This window comes from Equus asinus, chromosome 6, assembly GCF_041296235.1.
Source record: "Equus asinus isolate D_3611 breed Donkey chromosome 6, EquAss-T2T_v2, whole genome shotgun sequence".
NCBI classification, from domain to species: domain Eukaryota; kingdom Metazoa; phylum Chordata; class Mammalia; order Perissodactyla; family Equidae; genus Equus; species Equus asinus.
In genome coordinates, this window is record NC_091795.1 from 48,957,839 (window position 1) to 48,981,255 (window position 23,417).

At 38.5% G+C, this 23,417-nt stretch overlaps 1 protein-coding gene and 1 long non-coding RNA gene across 3 annotated transcripts in view; one reads left to right on the forward strand and one right to left on the reverse strand.

Annotated features, from left to right (window-relative positions):
- UGP2 (UDP-glucose pyrophosphorylase 2) overlaps positions 1-305 on the reverse strand; it is a 48,637-nt gene extending 48,332 nt beyond the window's left edge. The window contains exon 1 of the mRNA XM_070512725.1: positions 5-305. The gene's annotated coding sequence lies outside the window, so the exon portion shown is untranslated. The remainder of the gene's footprint in view (positions 1-4) is intronic.
- On the forward strand, positions 298-18,699 carry LOC106828370 (uncharacterized). Of its 2 annotated transcripts, XR_011504270.1 has the most exons (5): positions 298-404; positions 933-1,206; positions 17,455-17,612; positions 17,693-17,763; positions 18,320-18,698. It is a non-coding gene; the product is annotated as an uncharacterized lncRNA (long non-coding RNA). The 2 variants fall into 2 exon arrangements; XR_006529223.2 differs by lacking the exon at positions 17,693-17,763 and having other exon boundaries at positions 18,320-18,699.
- Positions 18,700-23,417: the final 4,718 nt, after the last annotated feature.

Below are 23,417 nucleotides of genomic sequence, written 5' to 3' on the forward strand. Positions count from 1 at the left end.
CCACCTTCTTCCTCTTCCTTTAGCAGCTGGGAAATAGGGGGCGTTTATGGCGCCCCGGGAAGAAGGCTCGCAGGCTGAGAGAATGTCACCTCTGAGGCACCCTTCTCTCTCCCCCTCTCCCCTCACACATGCACACCTTGCACCCCTCGCCAGCGGTCGCAGCCAAGCTGCTGACCCTCTCAGCCCACCCCGCTGCCGACTCCTGACACCCAAAGCCCCCTCCTTCTCCTAAACACCTCCCCTCCCCCTCCATTTGGAGCAGCCCCCTTCAATGCGGAAATGTCCCTACCGCGCAGATCGACAGCAGCCGCCGCCAGTCAGCAGCGGAGGCGGACGCAGAGCCTGGCCAATGAGACGCGCGGAGGTGGCAGGGGGCGGGGTGTCTGCGGCCGGGGGAGCCCAGGGTAGGTGGGCGCCGAGTCAGACCCGGGGATCCCGTGCGTGGGAGGTGTGCAGGCGGCGGCCGGGAGAGGGGTGTTTCACCATTAAAACTGCCAGCTTTCTGCAGATACTTCAGCAAGGGGTGGGAGTGCGGGGCGCGCCTGAAGCCCGAGTGTTATTTTTGCAGTCCGTGAAAATGTTCCCGCGTACCACAGATTGAGGATAGATACCTGTTTGGCGGATAGAGCCATAGCACACCACAACAACTACCCCGAGAGGGCCCAGGCCCTTCTCAATAGACACAAACTCTGCTCGCCACATCTGTTCTCGGGAGGGCCAAGATGCGTTGAGGAGTAAGCAGTGGGATGTGTGGTGCCTAATGATAGGAGGAAAGATTTAGGGCGTCGAAGAAAGTATCCAGCAAAGGCTCTCCCCCAGAAGCACAACCCCTTCCTATTCCTGTAGAGATTTCTGCTGTGATAGGTGTTTACTTTGTGATCAAAGTGGAAATGGCTTAAGTTACCCTTCAAGAAATGCTTACCTTTTAATAGATTCTTGAAGTTCTCAAGGAAAGAGGATGTTAAAAGATAGAACGTTGGCAGGGACGTGGGAACTGCAAGAGGGCCAGCCCATCGCCCGCCAGATCACACCTATTATTGCCAACCGCACCTACCTGTAAGACTCAGTGCCCCTGTCAATGGGTATATCTCAGACTTTACACTGCATGACTCAATCAGCCTACACCAGGACAAGTGCACTGTCAGCGCCTTCAATAAACCAAGTTCTAGAAGAGTCTGAGGATTTGGACAACACTAATCAACCAAGGTAAACTGAGAATTTTAAATAACTCATTCTCTAAACAAACTTTGCTTTTTTTAGTGCCATATATTCGTATGGAATGTTATCAGACAACACAGAAAAGGCCAGTGATTCATTTGTCGTACTAGAGAATGACAACCCTTGGTACTGTATTTCTTACGTGAAATCCAAAAAGATTACACCCCAAAACCTCTCAGCTATAAAACTAATTTCCCCCAAATAAAACCAAAGAAGTGTCTAAAAATCCAGATGTCTACACTTGAGTAACAGCATTTGGAGACTGAAGATCTTAGTCAGAATCTCCACATCCTTTGTGTGCAATCAAGAAATTGTTCCAGCACTAAATAAGCAATATTTATCAATAAGCATTAACACCAAAATAAAATACCACCAAAAGATTTGGGCCTCATATGGTTGCTTAGCCTGCAAAAGATAAAGTTGAAGGTCAATGAAGAGTCTTTAATTAAACAAGATTTAGTGTAAGAAGGATGATCAGTTATTTCTACTTTTACAGATGATTAAGGGAGAGGAAGTGAGTTTTAAGTGCAGCAAGAGCGTTTGGTAATACCTTGATAATGACATCTGGATTTATGAGTGACTAAATATTGAGATGTAGTACCAAAGGATGTTGTATATTTGCTGCCTCAAGAAATCTCCAAAAAGTAAGAAATTACTTGTCTTCAGTGGTTAAGTCTAGAACACCCAGAGGCTGACTCTTAAAAAAGTAGCACCCTATAAGCGATATTACCAAATATTATTTCCAAATAGTGCCCTGTAAAATGCAATTTCCTTATTCAGTGGTTTAAATTTAGATTCTGAATCCAAAATGTTTTGTAGAAGAGCCTCCCACTCCCTCACAGCCACTGGAAACAACCTTACTAGGCAGATAACATAGGAATAGGGGAGAAAGAGGATCATGGCCGTAGAGTAGTTTCAAGTCAGCTTAGAAGGCAGTTGCCTATTTCTCTATATATTTATACATTTTAATACCTGAAAAATTGCTTTCTCTGGCTGTGTGTGTGTGTTTAATCTTCTTTTTCATAATACACTGCTATGGAACTATCCTTCAAGGTGCATGATGCTGATATCTGTAACTTTAGCAATCTGTAACTGGATAGATAGATTTACAGATTATACCTTGGCAGAAACTTGAGGGAAATCTAAAGGAGGAGGATGACGGGGGTCTGGGAAGGACTGTGTCTGCAGGGATGAATTGGAACGAGATGGATCGTAGAGTAAAAAGCCTGGAAGCCAAGTTTTCACTGGTACCATATGCTACCATCCAAGGATGATATAAATTCTGCCTATGATTTTCTCATTCCTTCTTTCTACTTCCCCATTGAAACATGAGAAAATTCAGTTTAATATACCCAGTCCTATGTCCTGGGATGTATAACAACCTTTCCATATCTTTTTTTCTTTACGTAAGAACATTCTGTCATCAACAAGCAAACAACAGCTGCTGCCCTATTTCTAAGCATTGTTTTTGGTGCCTTTTTAGATTTAGTGCTTGCACAGTGTCTGGTACATAGCAAGTACTCGATAAGTATATAATGAATGACCAGTTTAGTGCCACTAAATCTTTTTAACTTGCAGTATTGTATCCTGTTCTCTACTCTTTGAGAGCTTTAAATAAAATAAACAATTTAATTTACATTTAGACGTAAAGAATTTTTGTTTCAGTTATTTCCACCTAGATTGTGAACTTGGGCCAAAGTATTAGAATAATAGCAGCAAATGCAATGTCCTGACGACTTTACAGTAAGCTTTGCAAACTACCCAAGATGAGCATTATCCAGGAAGGAGTGGCTTAGAAATTGCTGAAGTATGAAATAAGTAGACAGGTCAACAATGTGTGTGGTCTTTTATTTTTTTCTTGTCTATCCTACCCCCATCCCATACACAGAAGAAAATTAAACAGTGCAGTTTTGGAGAACATCTCAGAGACATAGAAATTTCTATGTCATGTGTAAAGTGTTTAGCCAAGAGACCAGGCAACAGTTATACACCAGACTGTTGCCCACACTCAATATTGGCTCCCATCTGTACTCATCTAAATCCTAGACCACCCACATGAAAGATGAAAAAGGGGCTACTGTTAGTCAGCCTGAAGTTGCCAGTTACTGACTAGATCTAACAATAGGGCATTTCACTTGAGTGAAAAAGTAACCAAACAGGGTTAACTGGAAAAAGATACCAAATAATATCTGTAAAACAGACTACTAATGAATGAGTAGTCTAAAAATTTAATGACGTTTCCAAATACTTGAGGAACAGAAAGACTGCATTTTTTCCTGTTGCCAACACCCTGTTGCTAATGAATCAGGAAGTTTGCTGAAACAAGTTGTGAATTTAAATTATGACATATCCTTCCATTTGTTCATAGTATGATTTTTAAACTATGTTTGAAGGTTATATAACTTTTATACCAAAACAGCAGCAATTATTTCAAATAACTAAGATGCTTTAAAAACAGAGTTGTCTCACATTACAGGTGATTATCTAAAGAGTTAATAAACCAATCTAAGTAGTTTTAAAAGTCATCAGGCTCACAAGAATGCAGTTTAACCACAACATGCATTATCTTGTTCACCTTTATCAATAATTGCCCTCTAGGTTTTCCTTTGAAAGTTGCGTAGAAGGCAGGTCCTTACTGTGTTGTCTCTTGTTTGTCCTGTTCTGCATGTTGCCCAGAGGAGATGGTTGGTAAGAAATGGTGATGCCCATGAAATTGTATTTCACTCATGTGCCAAACTGCATCTCCACACCTCCCTTGATTATAGAGGCAGAGGAGTCATTTCCTTTAGTAAGCAGGCCCAGGAATAACCACAAAGGAACACCGTATATTCTTTCAAGGTTTTTAATAAACATAGATCATTATGTAATCATAATTTGGAAATAGAAAAAAAACTCACTAAGAAATAACACATCTCTTACTAAACCCATAAGATTGAATAAACATTATTCTGCTTTTCTGTAGTGATGTATGAATAGATGATGAAGTTACTTATTCTTATTGACTTTGAAATCCTCATAGACAAGAGCTGTGAAATAGAAAAGCATTTGGTTTAATCCTATTTTTTCTTCCTCTTTCAACCGTACTAAAGATTCCCTGTTGTGTGTTCCATCAAACGTCTTTTGATGGTTTTCCAAACATCTCTGCCTCTGGTCTAGCTTATTAAATTTCCTGCCAGTGCCACCACTGGGAAGGAGAGGATAAAGAACTTCTGTTCCCTAACTTAGTCTCAGGGAATTTATTTTAAGCGTTTCATACCCGCCGCCCTAACTAAATATTAAAGAGAAGATCCTCAGGACTATTCTTTGGATGAGTCCTAAATAGTTGGGTAATTATATTTCATTAAGTGGGTAACATGATTAGGAAATAAAAAGTAACTGTTTTTCCCTCTCTAGAGTGAGAAGGAGGAGGAATGTCATATTTAGAGAATAGATCACAGAAAAAAATGTGGTATATTATTGTTAAGTTCTGGTACCATTTTTAATTGAACTTTTTAAAAAAATTTCAATGAGAATGCACATCTTTTAAAAAGTGAAATCTAACTAGTACCCAAACGCCCATAATGAATAGCAGTACTCTCCTGCACTACCTTTCTTTACTCCAACCCTGCACCCTAGAGGCAGTTATTTTTCTCTTGACTGTTACCTCATAGTTATTTCTGAATGCTTATATTGCTATTTCTTTGGTTTATGGCTTTTAGACATTGTATGTTTTGATTTCCTGTTACAAAATAGATATGGATTTTGCTCACTTACACTCCCAGCCTTCTTTTCTCCATTGTATTAGTTTCCTGAAATTTGAAGAGCTATATTTCCCAACCTTTTCCACATTATGGCTCAGAGAGAAAAATGACAATATTTGTATGGCATCCTGGATAATCTGGAGGGAATTTGTGGACATCTATATGGGACTTGGTGAAAAATTAATTGCTTTTTAAATATATATAAAATTATAAAAATAAAAATAAATGCAAAGTAATAGGGGGAATATTAAATATTGAATTTGTATAAAACTGTGAGATAAAAATCTTTCCAAATTTTTGAATGAGAAATTCGAACTTGCCTGCATGAACATAACCTTTTTTGAATCAGGTTTTATGCTTTAAATAGCTACACACAGTTTCTGGTCAAGACTTTCAAATGGTAATCTCTTCAAATTCTTTTTTTTTTCTGCTTTTTCTCCCCAGCTCCCCCCAGTACATAGTTGTGTATTTTAGTTATGGGTCCTTCTAGTTGTGGTATGTGGGACACCGCCTCAGCATGGCCTGATGAGCGGTGCCATGTCTGTGCCCAGGATCCAAACCGGGGAAATCCTGGGCTGCCAAAGCGGAGCACGCAAATTTAGCCACTCGGCCACAGGGCCAGCCCCTTCAAATTCTTGATAGTCACTGTGGTAGGCTGAATAATGGGTCCAACAATTTAATAAAACGGACATAGGTGGATAATGAAGTTCCTGGATTGATACACCACATGTCAAAACTTTTCTCTAATACTATGTCTTTGCTGTATGTTCCAGGAATTTCTCAGACTTTACCTTCATCCCTTTTATCAAACGGTTTAATTTCGGCAATTACATTCTTAATTCCCAAGCATTATTTCTTGTACTCTGTCACTTTTATATAGCTTATTCTTGTTTTATGTGTATAGTATCTTTAATTCTCTGGAGTAATCTTCATGTCCTTCATGTTTAAGTTTTCTGTTTTGTTTATCATTGTCCCTCTCTTTGGTGTAGTTGGTCTTCCTCAAATATCTGATGATTTTTTTTTTTTTTTTTGAGGAAGATTAGCCCTGAGCTAACTACTGCCAGTCCTCCTGTTTTTGCTGAGGAAGACTGGCCCTGAGCTAACATCCGTGCCCATCTTCCTCTACCTTCTAAGACTGGCCCTGAGCTAACATCCGTGCCCATCTTCCTCTACCTTATATGTGGGATGCCTACCACAGCATGGCCTGCCAAGCGGTGCCACATCCGCACCCGGGATTCGAACCAGCAAACCCCGGGCTGCCTAGAAGCGGAACTTGCGCACTTAACCACTGCGCCACCGGGCCGGCCCCTATCTGGTGATTCTTGATTTTCCGTTTTCTAGAACTGTGTTGATCTTACATAATGGAGGAGTCAAGAGACACTTTCTGAAGGGGGTGGATCAAGAAATAGAGGTTTAAGTATTTTCTTTAAAGCAATAAAGTAACAAATAGAACTGAATATAATATAATAAAAATTGCAAAGAGGAGACTAGGGGAAGAAAATGGAGAGTAATGTAATTGAGCAAAATTCTTATTGTCCATTTTCAAAGAGTGGAGTCAAAAAAAATGTCAGGAGTCGAACAAAAAAGTGGCAGTATATGTGCATTATTTTCAGTTATGGAGCTAGCTATCTGAAGTACTAAAAATAGTTTGATGTAGCTACCTTTAGGGTAGTGATTTTCAAACTGTGGGAGTGTAATCAATTTAGTGCGTTACAACCTACATTAGAAGAAAGAGAAGTAAAAGGAAAAAGGAAATATAAAGTTGCATTGCACTAGTAAAGGTAAGTAAAATTGGTGAAACTTTTTTCAGCTTTGGCGGGAGGGGTGGTGTGTGTGTGTGTGTGTGTGTGTGTGCCTAAAATTTCCTACCTGGATCCTGGTCAACAAAGTACTCTAGGAGGTAGAATTAGGTTATGGACAGTGATTGGGCTACCTTTTAATCTTTCATTTTTCTACTCAACTGTTTGAATTTTTTTTTAACTCATGCATGTGTTACTTTTATCATAATCATTTAAAATATGTATCTCTGTTTTTCAATACACAAAAAATACAAATTCATAGGCTTCCATAACATAAAGTGGTATATTTCCTAACAAAAAGCAAATATTAGGCAATTTTCTTGAGGAACAAAATGACAAGCAATCTTAGCATCACTTACCAAGAAGGGAAAAGTGAACAATAAGTTTTAAAGATTACTTAAGGCTCAAGGGAGGGAAGGCTGGGGCAGGGGCAAGAAGTTAAGATTCTAGGAGTCCAGGCAATGGATTAACGAGGATGACGATAAAGCAAGAGAAATTAAAAATTTTAAATATCATTGTCACAATGTAGACCAATGCTAAGGATGATCTTGAATCAATAAATAATTTTACCTTATTGATTCTGTTTCTTCTATCAGTGTTTCTTCTGTCAGTGAACATTATAATTGCTTGCATTTCTATGGTGGCTTTCAGGTTTCCTCAGATTGCCCTTACAGCAAACATAAGACAAGTTTTGAGTACCTGCTTGCCCAGACCCTCCCTTTCTAAAAGCTTCTACTCCATCTGGGAGAGACCTCTGTGATCATGTGCACTTTGTGAGCTGTCACCTAGCCATACCTAATTGGACCAAAGAGAGACAACTGGCCCAACCTGTACCAGTCAGATTTTCTCTGCTAGGAATTTGGAATTGGAACTCAGAAATGCTGATCATTTAGTGTTGGTCACTTGGGGAATAAGTGTATCATTCTGGGGCAGTCGTATTTGGCCTATCTGCATAGATACACAGAAAAGAACTCATCTGCCTAAAAAGGAAAGAGTAAGCATAGCGGAGAGGCCATTAATTCATTAAGTCGACAAATACTTATTAACTACCTACTGTTCCAGGTACTGTTCTATGTACTGGGGATACAGCAGTAAATAAAACTGAGTCTATGCCCTGTGAGTATACTTGGAGGAGGGAAGAAGATGATGAACAAATAAATATTTAATAAAATGTCAAGTAGTAGTAAGGTCTATGAAGAAAGATAAAAGAGGGTAAAAGAAAGTTTGAAGTTGAAAGATAATATTAGAATAGATAGCTGAGATACAAGTATTAAAATATCGGAATGTGTCAAAAAGACACTCTTGGCTGAAAAGAATGTTTTTTGCAGAAAGCAAAACCCTGACGTATTTAATGAGGCATTGCAAAATCTGCTTCCCCCACAACCACAGGAGGTAAAGTCAAGGTTCAGACTGAACTTTATTTAGAAACTTTGGAACCACGTGTTTAAAGAATGAGAGAGGTTTGTCAAGACATTCTGCCAAAGCACATCACAAGCTTAACATGTGCTTACTGCCTGCTCTCAATAACTAGTCTCCATGAGCCAGTCAGCTGCTAGAATTTGGGATATAGTCTAGCTAGTTAAGTCTCAAACTGGGTCATATCTCCATTTCCCAAAGGAAGCTCCAGAAACCTTCTCCTGTCTCTCATATTACTTGTTAGCTCTGTTTTATAAAATTCCTCAATTTTAACCTTAGAGCCATGATCTTGAAATTTGTGAATATGAAGATACAAATATTAAAATGTTCCTAACTAAGCTAATTGCCTTCCTGATAAACCTGCTCATCCTACATACTCTGTTATGATGCAGCCATCTTTGCAAACCTCTACCTCAAAAAAGTTGAAGTCATAACAATAACAGCTAACATTTGTTGAGTGCTCTTAATGTCCCAGGTATTATGCTTTTTTATCTCCCTTAATTCTCACAGGAGTTTCTGGGAAGAAAATGACCTGAATACATGTTCCTGACCAACCCCCCTCCCCACCCCCGCCAATTCCTTACTGGAGCTACCAGCAACTAAAAGCAACCACCACAGGCCCTCAGAGGTAACCTGTGTTTCTGAGGCCATCCATAGGAGAGGGTAGATATTGGACATGTGAGTCTCAAGTCCATAGCTTGGGAAAGCCAAGTCCTATCAGGAATGGACAAGAGGGCTGCACAAATAGACAGAGTCACTCTCCTTCCAAGCGTCTGAGAAAAGAGCGTCTTTCTTGCTTGTACTTGGAAAGCTGAAGGGCAAAGAAGCTCTCTCCTGCCTCCCTTCAAGTGAAGGGGTCCCAATTTGCCAGCTTGTCTGCTTTGGGCTATAATAGTGGTTCTCAAAATGTCCCTAGGCAAGTAGCAAGGCATCACCTGAGAACTTGTTAGAAATGTAAAGTCTCAGGCCTCACTACAGGCCTATAAATCAGGAACTGTGAGTGGGGCCCAGGAAGCTGTTTTAATAAGCCCTCCAGGAGATTGTGAACCACGAGGCAAGGAGAACAGATGGCTTCATATCCTCCACCTGCGAGAAACCCCAGCCACCTGACCTGTAAAGGCACTGAGGAAATCATATCATTAGTAGGACACAGAAAATTTCACTGTCTTTAATAAACTCAGTAATTTGAGGGACGTTTACTCAGCTGATCAATCAAAAGGGGTGACTGTTTTAGGGAGAAATAATCAAACAGAAGAGAACTTTAATCTTAATAGTGGTCCTATTAATTCCCCCAGTAAAAATCAAGGCTTAGAATAACTAAATAACTGTTCAGGGTCACACCACTGATAAGGAACAGAACCAAGATTTGAACCCAGGGCTGTCTGACTCCAAGTCCTCTCTCTTTCCATGTATAAGGTCTAATTACATCTACTTCAACTGTTTCTGTAGATTTCATCTTTTTTTTAACTTTGTTTTAAATTATGATATAACATAAACAATACATACAGAAAAGTGCACCAGCAGCCCCTGTATGCCTCTCTCTTCCCCCCGGAGGTAACCACTATCTTGACTCCTGATAATTGTTTCCTTGCTTTTCTTTATTAAACCACATCTAGAAGCATTTTCAAAAAACATAGTTTCATTTTTGTGTTTTGAACTTCATGTGAAAGGAATTATACTGTTTATATCCATTTGTGTCCTGCTGCTTTTACTCAACATCATGTTTGTGACATTCATACTTGTTGTATGTAGCCATAGTTTGTTCATTTTCGTTGCTATATAGTATTTCACTGAGTGAATAATAGATATTTTCTTTATCCTGGAATCCATCATTTCTTCATTCCCACTGTCACTCTCATAATTCAGGCGTTCATTAGATGATTCCTTATTGCTTAAGTTATCCCAGCAGTCCCTAACTGTGCTCAATTCCAGCCTCTTCCCAACTGCTGCCAGAGGAATCTCTGATGGTCAACACAGATCATGTCTCTCCTGTTAAGAGAATTTGTAGAAGGAGAGGAAGAAGAAAGGCTGGAAATAGACAGTGACACATTATTCACGGCCTTGGAGACCATTTTAAGGATTTTGGTTTTTATTCTAAGGGGGATGAAAAGCCCTGTCTGACTGACAGTTTTGACTTTCTAAGCTGAGAGTCTCTTACCTGAGAGTCCCTAGGCCATCGGATTAGACCCCTCTGATGACTGTTCCTGCAAGAATCCAACCAAGTTGGCTTGGTCCTCCCTAAGATTTGTCCCATGGCCCCTCGGGATCACTTCAGCTGCTACTTGAGTTCGCTCGGCCCTGGCCCAACCTGTTGCCAATTTTCTCTTTCAGCCCTCTTAGGCTTCTTTTTGACTGGACCTGAGAATTAAATTGACATAAGAGGGGCTGGCCCAGTGGCGCAGCAGTTAATTTTGCACGTTCTGCTTCGGTGGCCCAGCGTTCACTGGTTCAGATCCCGGGTGTGGACATGGCACTGCTTGGCAAGCCATTCTGTGGTAGGTGTCCCACATATAAAAACAAGTAGAGGAAGATGGGTATGGATGTTAGCTCAGGGTCAGTCTTCCTCAGCAAAAAGAGGAGGATTGGCAGCAGATGTTAGCTCAGGGCTAATCTTCCTCAAAAAAAAAAAAGTTGACATAAGACATCAACAGGAGAAAAGCATTCCAATTTATTTAAGACAAATTTTACATGGCACAGGAGCCCTCTTAAGGAATGAATACCCAAAGAAATGGCAAAACCTACTTTCTTTTATATTAGGTTGAACAAAGAGGGGCAATTATGGAAAAGTGACAAAACTATCCATAGGGGAGGATAAAGGAAGATAAGAATTATTTTAATAAGGTCTGTTTGTGTGGAATTCTCTCAGTCTTAACTTCTTGATGATAAGAATGTAATTTTCCTTCTGATATAGAGAGGACATCACTCATACAGGAATTCCGTCTCCTGCTTTTAAGAAAAAGAAGAAAAGTCAGTGTTTTTCTTGTATATGCTGTTTTTCAAGTGCCTTTAACCTCAAAAGAGTTAATATGCCAGAGCAGCATATTTTGAGGTGGCATATTTTGAGCTCCTTTAGTTCGGAGCACACCTCACAGGTGAGGCCATATAAGTTAATGCATATATGGATAGAATGTCATGACTTTGGGCAGTGCAGTAGTGAACTGTTAACTGTGCTGAAAAATGGCAAATGAAAGAAAAACAAAGGAATGCACTACGAATCGTAAGGTTTAGCTCAAAATCTCACTTAAGTGCCTAGGGTAAAAATGTTTCAAGTGTCTTAACAAACACTGCTAATGCATACCATTGAGTATAATGAGAATTACAAAATGTTAGACAAGAAAGGGCATCCATAGCTATAGACTATAATTTTAGTGTGGGGGTTGGCAGACTTTTTCTGTAGGGGCTAGATAGTAAATATGTTCAGCCTTGCAGGCCATACAGTCTCTGTCACCACTACTCAACTCTGACTTTGTAGGGTGAAAGCAGCCACAGGCAATATGTACATGGTTGGATTTGGCTGTGTTCCAGTAACTTTGTTGGCAGCAGGGCAGATTTGACCCATAGGCTGTAGCTGGCCAACCTCGGCCTTAGTACATAATTTCAATCCTTATTGCTATTTGCTTGTTGTTTTCTCAGTATTTTTATTAGCATCTAATTTACATTGAATAAAATGTGGCAGCTCTTAAGTGCACTTTCTGATGAGTTGACGATGTGTTCACCTGTGTAATCACCATCTTAATCAAGATGTAGAACATTTCCGTTGCCCCAGAAAGTACCTTCATGCCCGTTTCCAGTCAATCCCCACGTGGACCCACAGAGGTTAACTTCTCTTCTGATTTCTACTCGTATAGATTAATTTTGCTTGTTCTTGAGCTTCTTATAAATAAAATTATACAGTGTCTGTGTGTCTGACTACATGGCTTCTTTCATTCACTAGTTTGGTGAGATTCATCCATGTTGTTGAGGGTATCAGAGTTCATTCCTTTTTATTGTTGAGTAGTATTCTGTTGAATGAATATACCACAGTTTGTATGAACATACCTGTTACTAGTTTCCTAGGGCTGTCTTAAGAAATTACCACAAACTTCATGGTTTAAAACAAGAGAAGTTTATTCTCTCACAGCTCTTAAGGCCACAAGGCTGAAATCAAGCATGTGGCAGCCTTACTCCAATCTCTGCCTTTGTCTGCACATGGCCTTTTCCTTTGTCTCTCTGTGTCTTTCTTCTCTTCTGTCTCTTATATGGACAGTGTCATTGGATTTAACGCCCACCCTAATCAAGGATGGTTTCATCACAAGATCCTTGATTATATCTGCAAAGATCCTTTTTTCCAATTTAGGTCACATCCACAGGTTCCAGGTGGATGTATCTTTTGGGGAGCCACTATTCAACCCATCACAGTATCGCAGTTTGTTTATCTAGTCACCTAATAATAGACATCTGAATTATTTCTCTCTTTTTTTGGCTATTATGAGTAAAGCTTCCATGAATATTATTGTACAAGGTTTTTTGTGGATATGTTTTCAGCCTCACAATTTTTGAATTCCAATTCTAATTATCTTTACATAAGATGTAATTAATTTTCTTTTTAGTGATAATTACCCATAATAACATTTTTAATTCTGGAAGGAATTTCTGTAAGAATTGATCAACCTGCATACCCCAACTTAAATATGTTGCATAACTGAAAACATAATACTGCCAAGAGACAAGATATGGAATTCTAATAACTATCTTCATTTTTGTTTCTCAAAACATTATCATGAAACAAGCAAGTTTCGGATCAGGAAATGTTGACTTTAACTCCTTAAAATAACAGCAATATCTGATTACAGTCAAAAACAAAAACAAAGACGGCTTGACTCCATTCTATCAGTTCTTTTGTTTTTGCTATGATATTTTGCATTAGTGCTTGTAGCCATCACATAGGCTGAAGTTATCATCTCATCATGGGCTTGACTAACATCAACAGTTTTCGCTGGTATGGGATTTAAATGCAGCTCCTTAATGAACAAACAAATAAAGCCATCCATCTGGACTGCTCTCCCACCCTTAGATTCTGATAGACCCAACCTTAAAAGAACTACTGGGATGTGGTTCAGAGGCTTTCTGCCTGTGTGACTGCCTGCCACTCTATAAAGAAAGCTTCTTGGAGGGGAGGGACTCTGCCTCATTCATTTGTGTTTCCTCCAACTCCAGACCCAGCTCAATGCTTTCTTAACTTTATAAGTGTTTCGTGACTAAATAGTGCCTGTGAATAAAAAATAAGAATATGTTGATAACCCTATTCTTCACAGTACACTAATCCCAGTAATGCAGAACAGTTCCCGATAATGAAATTTCTTAGAAATGGTTTTAATAAATAATTCCTTTTTTTAAAAAAATCTATTGTGAAGTCTCCAGGATTATTATTTATTACACTTGATGATTTCTTATTGAATATCTTCTTCATTTGTTCAACACTTCTAGGAACTGATGATTGGCTACACCATTCATTTATAAAAGCAATTTAAAACACCACTCGGGCCCTGATGACACTTGGCAAGTGCAACAGAGAAAAACATAGAGTTCTCATTATACTTTTTAAACAGTTTAAAAAATGGTTCTGTAAAATGGCTTGGAGTATTTTTTAATAGGAACAAAATTGTGTAATGTGCTCTGTCATTAACTCCCCAGTCTTTTGCAATGTCTATAAATCAAAAATCTTACTTAACTTTTTTTGAAAATGTAGATACAGCTCCATTATTTTGCAATATAATTGCTTTGAAACTTTTGCATGGATAAATTTGGAATTTTCACTAAAGTTAATTTTCCGTTTTTACTTTATTCTGTCCCTTTAATTTTCATTTTAACTTTAGTAGGCCATTCTGTGAAACCAGAGTTGACAAACATATTCCTTTGAAATCATAATTTCTTCATTTTGACACAATTATCCACAGGATGAGGTTTAACAGAAGAGACAGCGAAGACTATGGCAACGCTAATGCTAGATCGTGTAACTTATGAGAAATATTTTTAAAAGATACATAAGTGCTACTTTCAAAAACACAATTTCAGAATCAAATTAGGCATTTTAAATGAATTTCATATGTAACGTTATTTATCAGATTGTATTATTATCCAGACTTTTTAACCTCCTCTACTAATTTGGGAATATTTTTGGCTACAAGTAACAAAATAACAGACTAATAGATCTTAAGCAAGAGAATTTTATTTATCTAACATAGTAAGTTCAGAATTAGGTACTTGCTGGCATTGGTTTAGCAGTTTAATGTAAAGGCTTAGGTTGGTATCTCTGTGAATCCCTTTGCCTTCTCTTCATCATCACAAGATGGATGCAAAAGCTCCAAATATCACAACCATTTTCAAAGGCAGGAAGCAGGGGACACTACTAGACAGAGCTTTCTACTTGCCTCATTTTTTTTACCAGGAAAGACATATCTTTCTCAAGCCTATGTTTGTTAAGCATGTGGAATAGACTAATACTTGCTCTATGACTAGGGAGAGAAGAATTAGGAATGGCTAATTCTTAGACATTCACCCATTCATTCAAGATATTTATCCATTTACTCAAGAAATATTTCTTAATGCCTACTATGTGCAAGACACTATTCTAGAGTTATGAGCTATATCTGTGAACAAAACAAAGAGCCCTGTCCTTGAGAAAGCCTATTTTCTAACAGAGGATATTGACATTTCAATTGGATTTTAAGAGATGAGTTGGATTTTTATAAATAAATATAATTGGGAAATGCATTTCATTCAAAGGGAACAGCATGAGTAAAGACAGAAACATGAATATGTATGTCCTGTTTGGGAAACATCAAGTAGCTCCATGAAGCATAGAATACATGGTGTGGGCTGAAAAGGCAAGTCACTGTCCAGTTGTGAAGGATTATATCCAGGGAAATGTGAGTTTTGCCAGATCAAAACTAGCATCTCTCAGAGTTAGTACCAAAGTTTAACAGATATCTTCCTTTGGAGGTTCTACAGACACCGTGAACTTATCATGTCCCAAATGGACTCATTATATTTCTCCTGAAACCTACTCTTACTCCTGTATTTCCTAACTTGGTTTCGGCCTTCACCATTTCTCACCTGGGCTGTTGCCATTATCTCTTGCCTGTAGTCTCCCACTCATCTAATCCATCCTTTCAGCTGCTTTAGAAAGTGATTTTTCTAAAACTTATATAACCCAGAGGTGAGATGGAGGCCACAGATTATGAAGTATTGGTAAATTTGGTAAAGGGGGAGAGTGGGAAGGGAGGTTGTTACATTCGTATTACTTTTCTATTGTCATGTAACAAATTAACCACAAACTTTAGAGGCTTAAGATAACACACATTTATTATTTCACGATATCTGTGGGTCAGGAATATGGCATGCTTTTGCTGGGTCCTTTGCTTAGGATCTCACCAGACAACAAAGTGTCAGCAGGGCTGTGTTCTCATCTGGAGGCTTGACTGGGCAAGAATCTGCTTCCAAGCTCACTCAGGTTGTTGGCAGAACTTATTTATTTGTGGTTGTGTGACTCAGATCCCCACTGCTTTCTGGCTATTGGCTGGAGGCTGCCCTCAGCTCCTAGGGGCCACCACAGTCCCTTGCCATGTGAACTTTCCCAACAGGTTGCTCACTTTATCAAACCAATAAGGAGAGTCTCTAGAGTGAGTCAGCTAGCAAGACAGAGCAATGTGATCTGGGAGTGACAGCTCATCATCTTTGCTATATTCTATTCATTGTAAGCAAGTTACAGGTCCTACCCACATTCAAAGGGGTATGAACACCAGAGATGTGTTCACCAGGAGGCAAAGATCACAGAGAGACACCTTAGAGTCTGTCACAACGCTCACACAGTTTTCTCTATCCTCAGGATCTACTCAGTGGGTACTGTCTCTGGGAATGATCTTGAAATGAAGCTTAGTTTCTACTAAAATAAACAAACAAAAAACCGACCACTCAAAGTGTTTGTGAGTTAGTACTTTATGGAAGGTATAGGGATGCTGTTTTTGGCAATTTTGCTAGCTTCTCTGTAAAATAACCCTCATTCCCCAAATAGCTTTATCAATAATAAAGGTAATATTTTTAGCTCTAACTGCCTAGCTCTAATTAGAGTCACTAAGCTCCCTTCCAGTTCTGAAATTCAGTGATCCTAAATGAGATTAGGTGGGTATACTTACTGAACATAAAGGCTCCCTACAGAAAACATTATTGTCAAAAGTACATGTAATTCTTTTTATTAATTAAGATGTAATTAAGATATAACATTAGGGACTGGCTCTGTGGTGTAGTGGTTAAGTCCAGCATGCTCCACTTCAGCAGCCTGAGTTCATAGGTTCGGATCCCAGGCATGGACCTACACCACTCATCAAGCCATGCTCTGGTGACGATCCACATACAAAATACAGGAAGATTAGGGGCCGGCCCGGTGGCGCAGCGGTTAAGTTCACACGTTCCGCTTCTCGGCGGCCTGGGGTTCGCTGGTTCGGATCCCGGGTGCGGACATGGCACTGCTTGGCAGCCATGCTGTGGTAGGCGTCCCACGTATAAACTAGAGGAAGATGGGCACGGATGTTAGCTCAGAGCCAGGCTTCCTCAGCAAAAAGAGGAGGACTGGCAGTAGTTAGCTGAGGGCTAATCTTCCTCCAAAAAAAAAAACAAAACAAAACAAAATACAGGAAGATTAGCACAGATGGTAGTTCAGGGCTAATCTTCCTCAACCAGAAAAAGAGGAAGATTGGCAACAGATGTTAGCTCAGAGTGAATCTTCCTCACCAAAAAAAAAAAAAAAGATATTAGTTTGAAGTGTACAACATAATGATTTGATATTTGTATAATTGTGAAATGATCACCACAATAAGTCTAGTTAACATCCATGACCACACAGTTACAGAAATTTTTTTTTGTGATGAAAACTTTTAAGATCTACTCTTTTAGCAACTTTCAAATATACAATACAGTGGTGTTAACTACAGTCACCATGCTGTACATTACATCCCCATGACTTACTTATTTTATAACTGGAAGTTTATAACTTTTGACCACCTTCACCCATTTAGCCTTCCCCCACCCTCCCAACCCCCCACCTCTGTCAACCACCCATCTGTTCTCTGTATCCATGAATTCGGTTATATTTGTTTTGTTTTGTTTTTTTAGATTCTGCATATAAGTGAGATCATACGGCATTTGTCTTTCTCTGTCATATTTCACTTAGCATAATGCTTGCTTTAAATTGCTGCATAAATTTGATATGACATGGCTAACTTTCCTTTTGCTCCTGTTTCCAGCCAGAGGCACCCTTGCAGGACTCTACATACACTCTTGACATATATGACACGGAGATGGATCTGAATAAGAAAAGGTTAGAGGAAGAGAGCTACTCCACCATGACTCCCAAGAATTCTGCTAAGTCATTCTAGCTGCTCACCAACATTTGTTTGCAAAGGTGAGATCTGGCCACCTTGCCCCTAGAAGCATAAGGCACATACATGGAGTTGGGATATGAGAGTCTAGCTTGTTTTTCAGAACATTTCTATGCCTCCAAAAGCCTGGAATAGGAACCAAGAAAAACGCTTCTCCTTAATGTGCTTGGAAAGGTATGATACCAGCTCTGCTCTGGATAAGAAGGGGGAGAATTGAGCCGGAATTAAAATGTTATAACATTAAATTAAAATTAATTAAAATGTTTATAACATTAAAATGTTATAGTCACAATCACATTACCAAGTGCAGTATCATCTAGGATAAATCTGCTTTTGAATGAAAACTCCCCTCAAAGGCAGCTGTTTCAATTTAATGCCAGTTTTTCTCACTCTGTCACGTGTAGTTTTCTGGTGATAGAAGAGATATGAAAATAGAAGATTGAAAGAACAATGTGAAATTAAATATAAAAGCATGACATTTAATTGTCAGCGATGTTAAGTACATATCTAAAACTAAATCATGTGTATCTGTCTTCAATAACTTAAATTCCCAAAGCATGTCTGAAAATGCCTTGCATGGAGTTGAATGTTGAATTTAGTATGTGGTGAGTAAAATCGAGGGAGAGCTCAGGCCTGAGCTGTAACCTCCTCAGTAATATTAAACAACTACTAGGAAATAATTTACTTTTCTCCCTTATTGTCTGCTAATTGAATGTTTGTGTTCCCCCAGAATTCATATGTTGAAACCTAATCCCCCATATGATGGCATTTGAAGGTGGGGGTCTTTGAGACGTGATTACATCATAAGGATGGACCCTTCATGAGCTTAATGCCCTTATAAAAGAGACCCCGGAAAGCTCCCTTGCCCCTTCCACCGTGAGAGGACACAGTGAAAAGGCCACCATCTATGAACCAGGAAGTGGGCTCTCATCAGACACTGAACCTGCTGGGGCCTTGATCTTGGACTCTAGATCTGTGATAAATAAATTTATGTTGTTTATAAGCCACCCAGGCTATGGTATTTTGTTATAGCAGCCTGAATGGACTAAGATATTGTCTGTTTTGTCAAAATAATGAAACATAATAAAATAAATGTAATGCTTGAATAGTAATTAATATAGTAAGAACTATTAGAAAGCGCCCAGAAAAATAATTTTAAACACCCAGAAAAGTAAGAAGTAGGGGTTACAGCAGATAGTAAGTCCTGGTAAATTGTGTAACTCACTACTCAAAGTTACTTAGGCAAAGAGCCGAAGTTTTTAACTTTTGGTGTATGCTAGTTGTATAATAGTCAACAATATAGTATGAAAAGATGATACTTTTCTGGTTTATATTATGCCAATTCTGCCAAAAAGAAATACCATGCTATTTTTAGCATATATTCCATATGTTTATTGCTTGCAGTAAATTTGCAGATTTAATTTATTGCAGGCAATAAATCTGATGACCAAATTTATTATTTTTTTCAGTATTAAATCAGAAACTCTTTTTCCTTGTATGTTTGAAATTCATAGGTCATACTCACAGCACTGTCTACTGTCAGGGTTGGTGTTTCTGCCAAGGAATGAATGTCAGAGTGAAAATGTTGCAATCTCATGAGACATAGTTCCATTTAGAAGCTTAATGATAAATTTCTATTGATAATTAATGATAAATATTGGTAGTTTGAAAAACAAATATTAGTGGGCAGACACAGCCTCTTTTGACCACCTCTTTGAAGTGTCTTTGTTACTCCACATATAGCTTTCAAGGTTTGGGCCTTTGAAATGTCAGGGTCTCTAGAAATGCTATAAAGGTTCTAACTACAAAGAGAAAACCTTGAGCTTTTTGTGTTATGACCACGTGAAAAGGGTTCACTTCCCAAACAGCTGCAAGAATGAAACTAGTGTTTCAGTTGGTTAGAGTTTGGGTAGAATACTCCATGCTTAGAGTAGTGTCCTAAGCTACTTCCAATAATTAGTTTAAAATATGCTAAAGACATCTAAGAATTAGAATTTTTTCAGAACTCTTGTTCTTACTCTTTTAGGTGGAAGAAACAGAATACGTTTCTACATGTCTTTTTTTTTTTAAGCTGTATAGACTAATAATAATATAGACAGGTTTTTTTGATATACGTTTACTGGACTAGAGGCAATGCAGCAAAATTCTTAAGTGAGAAGTTGTGTATACTGTACAATTTTTAAAAATCATCATCTGTAGGAAATGTTCCCCTAAGAACCTCAGTCCAATATTCTTCACAATTTTTAACCTTCAATTAGAGCTAGATAAAGTTCAGCAAGGCAGTTCTTTGGGACAGTTCTATAACTTAGAACATCTATGAACCTCATTGTGAGACTAAAATATCCCTGGAAATATTATACGGAGAAAATTGTGTGAATGGTGTTTTGGTGTTGATGGGTTAAGAGAAATATTTTGGTAAACTTCTTGGGGCTGATGGGTGGAGTCTCCTTTCCACAGGGCATGCTGAGAATAATAAACCATCTTTAATGATGATAATAGGGTGTGCAAGTTTGAGATTGAAGCTGAGTTGTTCAGAACAATAGAGAGGCAATGTGCTTGTTCTTTGCTGTTTGTGGTGATTTTAAAATATGTCCATAAATCTTTTGATACTCCTCCCTTGAAAAGGTGGTGCTTACCACCCTCCCTCTTTCCCCTGCTTGGGTGTAGGCTTGATTTCTTGAGTACCGCATAAGTGACAAAATATTGTGACATCCTCCTTGCTCTTCCTCTTAGATCACTTGCTCTGGGGGAAGCTAGTGGCCACATTGTAAGGACATTCAAGCAGCATTATAGAGAGGTCCACATGGTGAGGAACTGAGTCCTTCTCTGAGTTAGCCACCTTGGAAGTAGATCCTCCAAACCTTCATAAGACTACGTCCTCAACTGACAGCTTGACTAAGTCATGAGAGACCCTGAGCTAGAACCACGTAGTTAAGCCTCTCCTCAATTTCTGACCCACAGAAATTTCCAGATAATAAATGCTGTTTTAACCTGTTGAGTAATTTATGTAGCAATAGATAACTAATGCACTCTTCCTCCATTAAGCATTTAGCTTTACCCCTAAATAAGTGTTAAACATATATTTTTTAGATATTGCTTTGAAAATATGCCAAATTGTTAGTCTGCCTGGAGTATCCACATACTTTAGTCTGGACTATCCCCCAAATTCCTGTAAATTCCTATCTTCTAAGGGCAGTAATCCTGCCAACGTACTTCTGAACTTCTGACCACTTTCTTTTGCTTATTTCTTCAATGAGAATAAAAATGTAGTTCTTCTTACTAGCATGCTTGATACCATGGGAATATAAAAATATGGACAAAATATGGTCTCAAAGAATTTACAGTCTCTCTTCATATGTGATATCATGACAGGAGAGCTACATCTTGAGAAAGGCTATTTTCACTATGTAAGTGATACCAAACCTCTTAATCTCAAATTTGTGCGCTCAATGCACAGTAAGCCAAACACTGAGACATCAGTGCTTGGAGATGGAAAAAGGTTTATTTGAGTTGGCCAAGATGAAAAGTGGGGAGCATGGGTTCTCTCAAATCCAGCTTAATAAGAGAAGAAAGCAAAGGATTTTATAGAGCTAAGGGGTGTGGCAGGAGTTTTAGAGAAACAAAGGGGCAATCCATGATTCTTTCACTCATGATAAACCCCTGGGCAATCTGGCTTCTGTGTGTCAGTGGCAGCTGGGGGGTGGGTATTTGGTGATACTTGAAGGAATTCTCTTTATTCTGTAAAACAAGCTCATAAATCTGTGTGACCCTTGAGTTACCCCTCAGGTTAAACGAGAGAACAGTAAATTGGCAAGATTAACTTCTTTTCATAACAAGGTTGAAAGGTAATCTTATTGAATATTTACAGTAACCCTCAGGTACCCAGCTTCATAAGAACCAGAAATGCAACATTATTGAGCTCATAACTTATTGGACAAAGTAACATTCTGTTATGGAAACAAAGGAAACATGAGAGCTTGTCAAATGTCTCTGAAGTAATTGCCAGACCTTAATTGGGGTTTCTTAGGATTAAGTTATATGTTGCATTCAGTTGTAAATGGAATTTGGATACATTCTAAGACCCTAAAATGCCTTATTTAGGAACAGGGAATATCCACAAAGAATCTTTCAGACTTTGGGATTTCGGGTATCAATAATACATATAATTTTTAATTATGGACATAGGTAACTAATCTTTTTCTTTTTGCTGAGGACATAAAAAGCAAAACAAACAAAAACTTACTATCTGTATCATAATTATTCCATAAAAGAAAGAACACTTTAATGCCTCTCTCCCTGAAAATGGAGGAAGGACATGATTTCAGAATTGAGGGCGGTTCTTAAATTGAATGAATTTAGCTCACTACATTGCCCAATTTTTTCATTTTGCCCTGGGTCAGTGAAAATTTTACTGACCAGGGACCGGCCCCGTGGCTGAGTGGTTAAGTTCGCGCACTCCGCTTTGGTGGCCCAGGGTTTCGCTGATTCGGATCCTGGGCACGGACATGGCACTGCTCATCAAGCCACATTGAGGTGGCGTCCCACATGCCACAAGTAGAAGGACCCACACCTAAAATACACAACTATGTACTGGGGGGATTTGGGGAGAAAAAGCAAAAAAAAAAAAAGTTTACTGACCAGTATCCCGTGACCTGTAATGGGGATTGGCAAACTTCTGGCCTGGGGGCTGAATTTGGCCTTCAGCCTTTCACTGGGGCTTGAGCTAAAAATGGTTTTTACGTTTGTAAAGGGTTATATAAAAAAAGAACAATGAGACGAAGACTGTTTGTGGCCCACAAGGCCTAAAATATTTACTACATGACCTTTTACAGAAAAAGTTTGCAAACCTCTTACCTATATCACCCTAGGATTAGATCTCTTTAGAAAAGACTCTGATGCTGCTACAAACCATTGAGATTACTATTGAGTGGTCACTACTAGGGGTGGTGTCAAGGAAAGATTAGACTTGAGGTTACTTTGGTATATTCCTAAAACTTCTACTATCTCTGAGACCTTTGGCAAGCCACTGAATCTCAGTGAGCCTTAGTTATCTCATATCTAACTTGATAATGGTTGAAGTCACTTCTAAATCTAAAAGTCTGTTTCTAGGATACTACCAATTTTCTATGGTTTATCCTCCATCATATTCAGTTTCTCCTCTCAAATTCAACAACTAACAAGATATTGATGAGCTTTCTTAATTAATCTCCTTGTAAGCTAGATTTCTTGGACTTCTCTGTTCACTTTGACCAAAATGGCTCTTCAGAAATGCAATTGATTTTCATAATAGGAAAAATTCTAGAAACAGAAAACTATTATTTGTACTGGCAGACTCTAAAGTGTGAAACATTCTTAGTAGGTATGGTAATTAAGGAAAGGTAAGAAATATACATTTGCTCACTTCTAAAACATTTCAGATAGACTTCATGGATAGATCTTAGTTCTAGGAATACTGATGACCTACCAAAATTCACAATAAGTAATTCTAAAGTTGGTGTCATTTCAACTGAGAAATGTAGCATTTTAGAGATATTAAATATATAAAATTATCTTCCTACTTGGTCGGAAGAAAGATACCTTACATTTCAGTTCAATAACTAATTATGTTAACAAAATAAAGATATTTATTCTTGCTTAATTATCCCAAGCAGAGATTTCTTCTGGAGTAAAAGAAACATTTGAACATTAAAGTGACCTTTTTAATATTATCTTTTTTTTTTGCAACGAAGCTTAAATTTATATGATAGGATCCAAAACAGCATGCTCATCTAGGTCAAATATATTAGTTACTTACTAAATCTGTTTCTTTAAAAAATTCCATTGTGAAA